Genomic DNA, 8,757 nt, shown 5'->3' on the forward strand with positions numbered 1-8,757 from the left:
TTTTTTAGGAGGCGATTCCAGGAGGCATTTGTGGGGGGCTAGGAAAGAGGAGGAAGGAAGGAGGACAATATAGGATGATGATGAGCAAGTTACTGATAAGGACAGCTGGATTACTGATAATGGACAAGGTTACTGACAATGGACAGATCCCACTGAGACCTTTGAGAAGATGGCATAGAACATGCATCAGAGTTGTTCTCCACTGCAGAGGTGAGGAAGTTGGCATTCTGGCCAGGCAGTAGGAAGCCTTCATCATGCATTGAAATAGTGAATGCCAACGGGATATGGGCAGAGCACCAATAGTTCTAATTTGCCTATCCAAATTATTTTCTGAGTCTTACCACTTCTCATAATTTCTACTGTGACAATTCTAGTTCAAACCACTGCAGCAGCTTCCTCATTGGCTTTCTTGCCTCCACTCTTGCTCCCCACCCAATCCCCACAAAATAGCCAAATGCCTTTTCCAAAGCATCAGTCCAATTATGTCACCCCCACCCTAGCAATGACTCAAGACAGATCTAGCTTCCTCATAGCCTTCAAAGCCTTACATTGTCTATCTCATCTCTGATATTACCTCCTAAGCAAAGCTTGTAAATCAATAATAAACAGGTATACTAGAGTTATGTTTACAATATTCAATATTACTCTTTTTTTGTTGTTGTTGAGTAGACTTGTCCAGTCTTTGCTCTTTGGTTCTTCTATTTACAATGCTTTTCCCAGTGGATCACCTTCTCACCATTCAGGTTTAACTCTAACATCCCCTCCACACAAAGGCCTTTTCTTATTTATTACCTTAGACCTAGTCATTCTTTTCACTGACTTTTTTAGAGCAATTATTGGTCTCCCAAATACTTCTTTGTGTGTTTTCATATTTACTGTTTCTGCACACTATCATATAAACCCCTAATGGGCAGTGATTTGGAATATCTTGTTCAAAGCTATGTTCCCAGTACCTAGAATGGTTCCTTGTACATACTAGGGATTTCAGAAATATTTTTTATGAAAAAATGTTTCCAAGGATGAGGATGAATGGAAGGACTTCTCTGTCTTGAATATTGTAAACATAACTCCAATATACCATGTTATTATTGGTTTACAATAATCATGAGAAGATGATTTGCTAAGCAAAAGCAAAACTGACGAGGTTATGAAAAATTTTCATCAGTGGAGTCCCATTTAATGAAGTTCTATTTTCAAAGAGGGTTCTAGATAATGTTCTATTTTTAGAATGGAAATAAAATGACAACTTGCAATTTTCTTTTTCCCTTTAAGTAAATGGATTTATAGCTTTGTATTAAAATTATTCTCCTCCAAGTTTTAGTCAATATGTTAAAAAAATAACTGAAATTAACAGCATTGAAAAATATTATCAATCAACTTCCAGGAGGTATATTGTTACTTTCTGAAAATATAGACAGCTCCACCACCTCTAAACCTTTAAGGCTGTTTTTCTGTTTTCTTGTTTTTTTTGTATTCCTGTATGGTGGTTCCTGCCTTCCTGTTCTACTGTTGACTAATTAGGATGTTGCATTTCATTCATTTTATATAAAGACCCAATTAAAAATCTGGAATGAAGTCAGCTAATTTTAAATAGAAACAAAATTAATGCACACTGTCAGAGTTTAACAGGATGCTGACTGCAGATAGTGAGTCTCAAAGCCCTTCAAATACAGCCCAACCCACGTTCCAGCCTTCTGCCCTGCCCCTTCCTCCCCCCTACTCCCCACCATCCAGCCCATTTTGTCTACACTTGTTACACAAACAGATTTCCACCCTCCTGTCTGCCTTTGTCTGGGCTGTTCTCCAGCCTATCTCCCATTCTGTCAGCATCCTCTACTCACACCTTTCTTCTTCTTTCAAGTCCCAGGTCAAGTTTCCTTCTAGGAAGCTCTCTCCAAACCCCCAGGCTCTTGCTGGGTCTTTATTCCTGCACTCAGTATTCAGATTATACTTGGTAAAATAAGCCTAACATACCCCTTTTCAAACTGCAGTGTACTGATTTATGTCTAAATCAACCCCATCCTGCTGCACAATCTCTCAGGGCAAGAAGAGCATCTATTCTGGAATCCTCAATACTTACCATACTCACTACAGGAAGTGCCCCCTACGTAGCTGGTGAATATCCTACTCACTTCAACATATCGTTCTAAGAGGGTATGTCCTGTACATGTTATTTTGCTCTGCAATGCTAATTGGTAATGAAGATGGGGTGGGGTGGGGAAGGGACTTGTTATGCTCATGTCTCCTCATTTTCCCTATATTCTCCCTTCTGGCTTCAAGATGGGACAGTGACCAGATGAAGAGACTGGACTGAGGTTCAGATACCTTATACTACCTCAGACACCAGGACTCAGGAATCAGCTTACAGGGCTTTTCTGTGGCTTATCTCCTTTTACAAATACTTCCTCCATCTGCTCCCCCTTCCCAAGTCCTGGCAGCCTCAGGCTTTTCAAGTTTCCTACCTAGGGCTTTCCCAATTTCCTTGACCTTTCTATCAATACATCTAGACTCTAAAATTGCATAAATATATGAATATAGAAGCTTTTCTACTTTATTCTTTTTTAAGATTTTATTCATTTATTTGAGAAAGGAAGACAGAGAATGAGTGAGGGTGGGCACGGGTAGAGGGAGAGAGAGAAGCAGACTCCCTACTGAGCAGGGAGCCCTAGGTAGGACTCCATCCCAGGACCCTGAGATCCTGACCTGAGCCCAGGGCAGATGCTTAACTGACTAAGCCACCCAGGTGCCAGGAGAAGCCTTTCTATTTTATAGATTTTTTTTTTTTTATTATTTGACAGAGAGAGATCACAAGTAGGCAGAGAGGCAGGCAGAGAGAGAGAGGAAACAGGCTCCCTGCTGAGCAAAGAGCCCGATGCAGGGCTCGATCCCAGGACCCCAGGATCTCGACCTGAGCTGAAGGCAGAGGCTTAACCCACTGAGCCACCCAGGCGCCCCGAGCCTTCCTATTTTAAAAGGCAGAGGTTAACTCCAATGAAATTCTAATAAAAGTAAGCTATTTTTAACTTGGAAACTGCGTTTTACTGACTCTACCCTATATCTGAGCCTTCTATACAAAATAACCTTTTATAAAAAATAGACATTCGCTAATTACTAACTTGTATATTGTGACCTTTATGGTGTCCAGATCAAATGTTCTGGGTGTGTCTGGGAAGGCTGTTTCCAGAAGGAACTCGCATCTGAATCACTGGACTCAACAGACTGCCTCCCCCACATAGTTGGACCTTATCAGTCCAATGAGGGCCTGAATAGAACTACTGGCAGAAAAAATAGATATTTACTACCTTTATTCTGCCTCACTAAGTTAACTGGGACATCTCATACCCTCTCCAGTCTTGAGACTGGGATTTATACCATCTGGTCCCTGGTTCTTAGGCCTTCAGACACAGACTGAATCATACCATTGGCTTTCTCAGTTTTCCAGCTTATTGTTGGTAGATCATGGGATTTCTCAGCCTCCATAATCACATAAGCCAATTCCTCATAATAAATCTCCAAATGTATTTCTATATCTACATCTATATCTACCTCCTATTAGTTTTATTTCTCTGAAGAACACTAACAGATAGATTTAAAATATATACTTTATATAAAAGAAATACAAAAAATCCCAAAGGTCACTTCTAGCTCATTTTCTAAAGCAACCAATACTCTAAAATACAGAAGTTCACCTCAATAAATTAAATTTCTGACTGAATTTCAGCTGTTTTAAATACATCATTAACCTAATATTGGCCTTACCCCACAGGTTTAAGGGGGAAAAAAGCCTTAATTCACCTTGAATTCAATATCACATTTTGAGCAAGTGTTTTTGCTTCAGCCTTTAAATACCAACCCAAAAAGTGTTCAAAGCAAATTTGTTGGATTGTGTTGTTTTTTTCTTTTGAGTGAATACTAAACTTTATATTTGATCAAGTTCAATGATTTCATCATTGTATGAAAAGGTTTTCTTTGGTGTTTTAAAAAAATTAAATTCAAAGTGTGGAAGTAATTTTAATGTCACTAACTCTCTCTAAAATTGTAGGATGCAAGAAGTTAAAGCCCTCTTCCCCCTTCCCCATCCTCATTCCCCTGGAGACCACTTCTGATGGCAATAGGGTACACGTTTTTCCCAACAATTAGGACTTCCTTCAACCCTACTTTCTCACAAACAAACTCAACATCTCCTTAAATACATCCCCTATTTGCTTTCCTTTTCTGAACTGCCAATTATGAAAGAACTGTCCTCACAAATTATTTATACTTTCTTCATTTCTCATTCATTCTTTAACTCTGTCATCCTCTGTTCTTCTACTCTTCTGAAACTGCTCTCACTAAAGACACCCATGCCCACACAGCTACCCAATTCAGGAACTTTTCTTCTCAGTTTTTGTCAAACTTGACATGGCTGCACCCCCCGAACCCTAGCGTCCTGAAGTCCATTCCTCCCTTGCCTTCTAGGACAACATTCTTCTGATTCTTCTCCTATCACTAACGGCTACTCTTCAGTTCCTCTGCCCCACCTCACCTGTCTTTCTCATGTCCGTGTTCCACAGACTTCTACTCCTGCTTCTGCTTTCTTCTCTTCTACATGTCTTTTTGTGTTCTTATCCACTCTGCTAGTTTCAACTATCACCTATGTTACAGGATTTCTTTTCCTTAGGTGGACACAGCTCTTGGTCACTCCCCTTTGAAGAAAGAGGAAGACAAGATGAAAAGTGGTGGGCAGCAAAGCAAAGCTCATTGAGCTACAGTAAAGCAAAGTTTACTGAGCAATAGTACAAAGCTCCCAAAGAGGGAGGGGAACCGAGAGGGTTGGGTTGCCAATTTGGTCTTTAAATCTATGGGTTTTTCCAAGCTTTTCAGTATGTGCTGTTTTAATCTTTTTTTTTTTTAAGATTTTATTTATTTGCCAGAGAGAGAGAGAGAGTGTGTGTACAAGCAGGAGCAGCAGCAGGGAGAGGGAGAAGCAGGTTCCCTGCAGAAAGCCCAAAGTGGGGCTCGATCCCAAGACCTTGGGATCATGACCTGAGTCAAAAGCAAATGCTTAATTGACTGAGCCACCCAGGTGTCCCTGGGCTGTTTTAATCTCATTAACCCCCAGACACCTGTCATCCAATCAGGTTTTTGTCCACACACTCATCTACCTATCTGGCAGTTGTTCACCTGGGAAAGGGTCGAAGGCTCCTTCCAGGGTGGTGTTCTGCAGCCTAGGAGACCAAGAGAGCAGCAGCCACCACTGCCCTAAGGCATGTTAGCCAGCTATAGGGCAACAGATCAAGCACTTCGTTTAAATATCCCACTGGCTGTTGAGTGGGCCCCTAGGCCTGGATTAGGATGTCCGAGGCCATTCCCTTCCTTTCTGTCACATACAAGTTGTGTAAGTCCTCTCATTTGGATGACTTAAAGCTAGGGCACTGCGTAAAGCCGAGAATAACAGGATGGGGTGTTTTTCCTTTTAAGAGTAGTTTTCCTCCTAGGACAGGAATGGGAGGCCTTGTTCCTGCCTGCCTTTCTTCCAATTATCCTTTATTACCTATATATAATGACTTCCATATCTGGAATCAGACTAATGCCATCTTAGACAAACCTTCCATCTTAGACAAAACTTCCATATCTGGAATCAGACTGATGCCATCTTAGACAAACCTGCCATCTTAGACAAACCTGCCAGTTTGTGACAGAAACCTTCTTCTTCTTCTTCTTCTTCTTTTTTTAAAGATTTTATTTATTTATTTGACAGAGAGAGATCACAAGTAGGCAGAGAGGCAGATAGAGAGAGAGGGGGAAGAAGGCTCCCCGCCGAGCAGAGAGCCCGATGCGGGGCTCGACCCTAGGACCCTGAGATCATGACCTGAGCTGAAGGCAGAGGTTTAACCCACTGAGCCACCCAGGCACCCTGTCCTGAAACCTTCTGGAGCATGTAACCCCACTCCCACCGTTCTTTTGTTCAGCAGCACACTTAAGTACACCTTCAGAGCAGAACACCCTTGATCTGCCCTAGAGATATGTCTATTCTTAAATATTCTCTGCTTGGGTGGTCCCTCAACACATACTCTTAGTCTCTAGGGCTATAAAAGCAGGTCTTAAGGGAGATTGGGTTATGGAGATCTGCTTGTCTTGTGGCAGCCCAAGACATCCTTCTATCCATAAGTTCCCTTAATAAAAACCATTTCCTGTCTAGCTGGACAAGCTGGACATGTCAAGCCTTTTTCTTTGGTCATCTGGCTCCTTTGGCCTCTGGAGGTCATTTGCATTATCTTTCTTTCCCGGAACAACCCTACTCTTCTCCTGATCTACAAATGCTGAAATCTATTTTCCAGTATCTCTAATGGGCTGCCCCAGATTCACAATGAAACTCCCTTGTCTGTAATTGAACTTGTGATGTCTTCCCTCCCATTATAACCTGATAATAACCTGGTCCTCTTCCTATATTCCAAAGCTCACTCACATTTCCACTCATTCCTGTTGTCCAAACTGAAACAAACTCCTTGCCCATCTTCATATCTAGTTTCAGTCAATTCTTTTATTATTTCTCTTAAATATTCTGTTCTGTCACTACCACATTTCTAAAGACACTTTCAACAATCTTTGCCTGAGTTATTATAACACTTTAAAACCAGTTTCCCAGCCTTTAATCATACAACCTTCAAGTCATTTTCCCTGTAGCAGTAAATGTTATTTTCTATGATCCTGCAGCACCCCCTGGAACAAGGCCCCCAGGCTGGGCCCAGCGCTACGCACTGGCCACGTTAGGGATGCCCTTGAGCCCAGTATGTGAGCTCCCCTATGGGAGGAGCTGTGCCCACGACCACCAAGCAGAACCTGGAGGAAAAGCAGGAACCCTTGGGCAGTTCCTTTCTGAAGAGAACATGGCCACCCATTTCTCTTGACTCGGCCTGCACAATGACCACCCTTACTGCAGCACCCCCTACGGATTTTCCCCCCATCTCTGCCCCGATTCAGGAGCCCTTGCTCTGAGCTGCTTCTCTGCAGCTACCCTGGGAACCTGATCCTCGAGTTCCTCTGGCTGCTGAGGCTAGGGGACATCCCCACCCCTCATTACCCTGAAACCCAAGCCGGGGAGATAATGGGGCTCTGAGTGCTCGTGGGCAGTATTTCTGCCCATCTTCCTTCTTCCCCACAACAGAGAAGACCAGCATCCCCACTAAGGGACCAGCTGTCCTGAATATTCTCCAGACCAGGCCTCTGGCCCTGGACCTACTCTCAACAGAGGACACTGAATCCCACAGCGCCCTGGTGGGGCAGGAGGGACAGGAGCATGGGAAGGGAGACATTCCCCCGAGAACTGAGTAAAGATTGCTGAGGAAAAAAAAAAAAAAGTTATTTTCTGACACATCCATGTCAGTTCCCTATTTAAAAACCTCCAATATCCTTTAATGTTCATGGGACTTTGAAACACCTATCTAAATATTAACAAGTCAGAAAACAACAAATGTTGGTGAGGATGCAGAAAAAGGGAATCCTCTTACATTACTGGTGGGAATGCAAGCTAGTGCAGCTACTCTGGAAAACAGTATGGAGGTTCCCCAAGAAGTTAAAAATGACCTAGTAATGGCACTACCAGGTATTTACCCAAAGGATATCCAGTAATTGCACTACTAGGTTTTACCCGAAGCATATGTTGTGATTCAAAGGGGCACCTGTACCCCAATGACCTAGTAATGGCACTACCAGGTATTTACCCAAAGGATATCCAGTAATTGCACTACTAGGTTTTACGCGAAGGATATGTTGTGATTCAAAGGGGCACCTGTACCCCAATGTTTATAGCAGCAATGTCCACAACAGCCAAACTATGGAAAGAGCCGAGATGTCCATCAACAGATGAATGGATAAAGAAGATGTGCCATATATACACAATGGAATATGACTCAGCCATCAAAAAGGATAAAATCTTACCTTTTGCAACAATGTGGATGGAATTGGAAGGTATTATGCTAAGCGAAATAAGTCAATCAGAGAAAAATAATTACATGGTTTTACTTACATGCGGAATTTAGGAAAAAAAACAGATAATCATAGGGGAAGGGAAGGAAAAATAAAGTAAGATGAAATCAGAGAGGGAGACACACCATAAGAGACTCTTAATCACAGGAAACAAACTGAGGGTTGCTGAGGGGGGGGCAGGTAGGGGGATGGGGTAACTGTGTGATGGGCATTAAGGAAGGCAGGTGATGTCATAAGCACTGGGTGTTATATGCAACTAATGAACAACTGAACTCTACATCTGAAACTAACGATACACTACATGCTAATTAATTCAATTTAAATAAAATAAAAAATAAGACACATGTACTGTAATTATATATTATGTACATAAAATAATAACTCTCACACAGAAACAAGGTGCTTAGCCATCAGATTCCATTCTACCTAACTATCCCCGCCCACAAAAAACCCTATCTTTCAGCCATTCCTCCAGCTGTCTGGGCTCTTGCTTGCACCTGGGTTCTTGCTGAGCGTGTGTCATCAGCACTGAATCAGCAATTTCAGTGTGGTTGAACTGTGAAAATGTTCTCTCTTTGGGAGAGAAGTAAGAAGTTAAGACAATCCTCTGTTTTTTAAATAATGGAAAGGTTTCCAACATGGGTAGATATCTTAAGTAGGAAGGATGCAGATTTCCTCTCTCTTCTTAGGATGAATGAAAAAGAATCTTTTCCGAATTGGACTTAATGTACTTCCTAATAACAAACTTATATTTTTAAAACTTCCTCCTGAGTATAGAATAGTAAAAGC

At 41.9% G+C, this 8,757-nt stretch overlaps 1 pseudogene; it reads left to right on the plus strand.

Annotated features, from left to right (window-relative positions):
- The first annotated feature begins 6,786 nt into the window (after positions 1-6,786).
- On the plus strand, positions 6,787-7,099 carry LOC116589293 (annotated as a pseudogene).
- The last annotated feature ends 1,658 nt before the right edge of the window (positions 7,100-8,757 follow it).

This window comes from Mustela erminea, chromosome 4 (assembly GCF_009829155.1).
Source record: "Mustela erminea isolate mMusErm1 chromosome 4, mMusErm1.Pri, whole genome shotgun sequence".
NCBI lineage: Eukaryota > Metazoa > Chordata > Mammalia > Carnivora > Mustelidae > Mustela > Mustela erminea.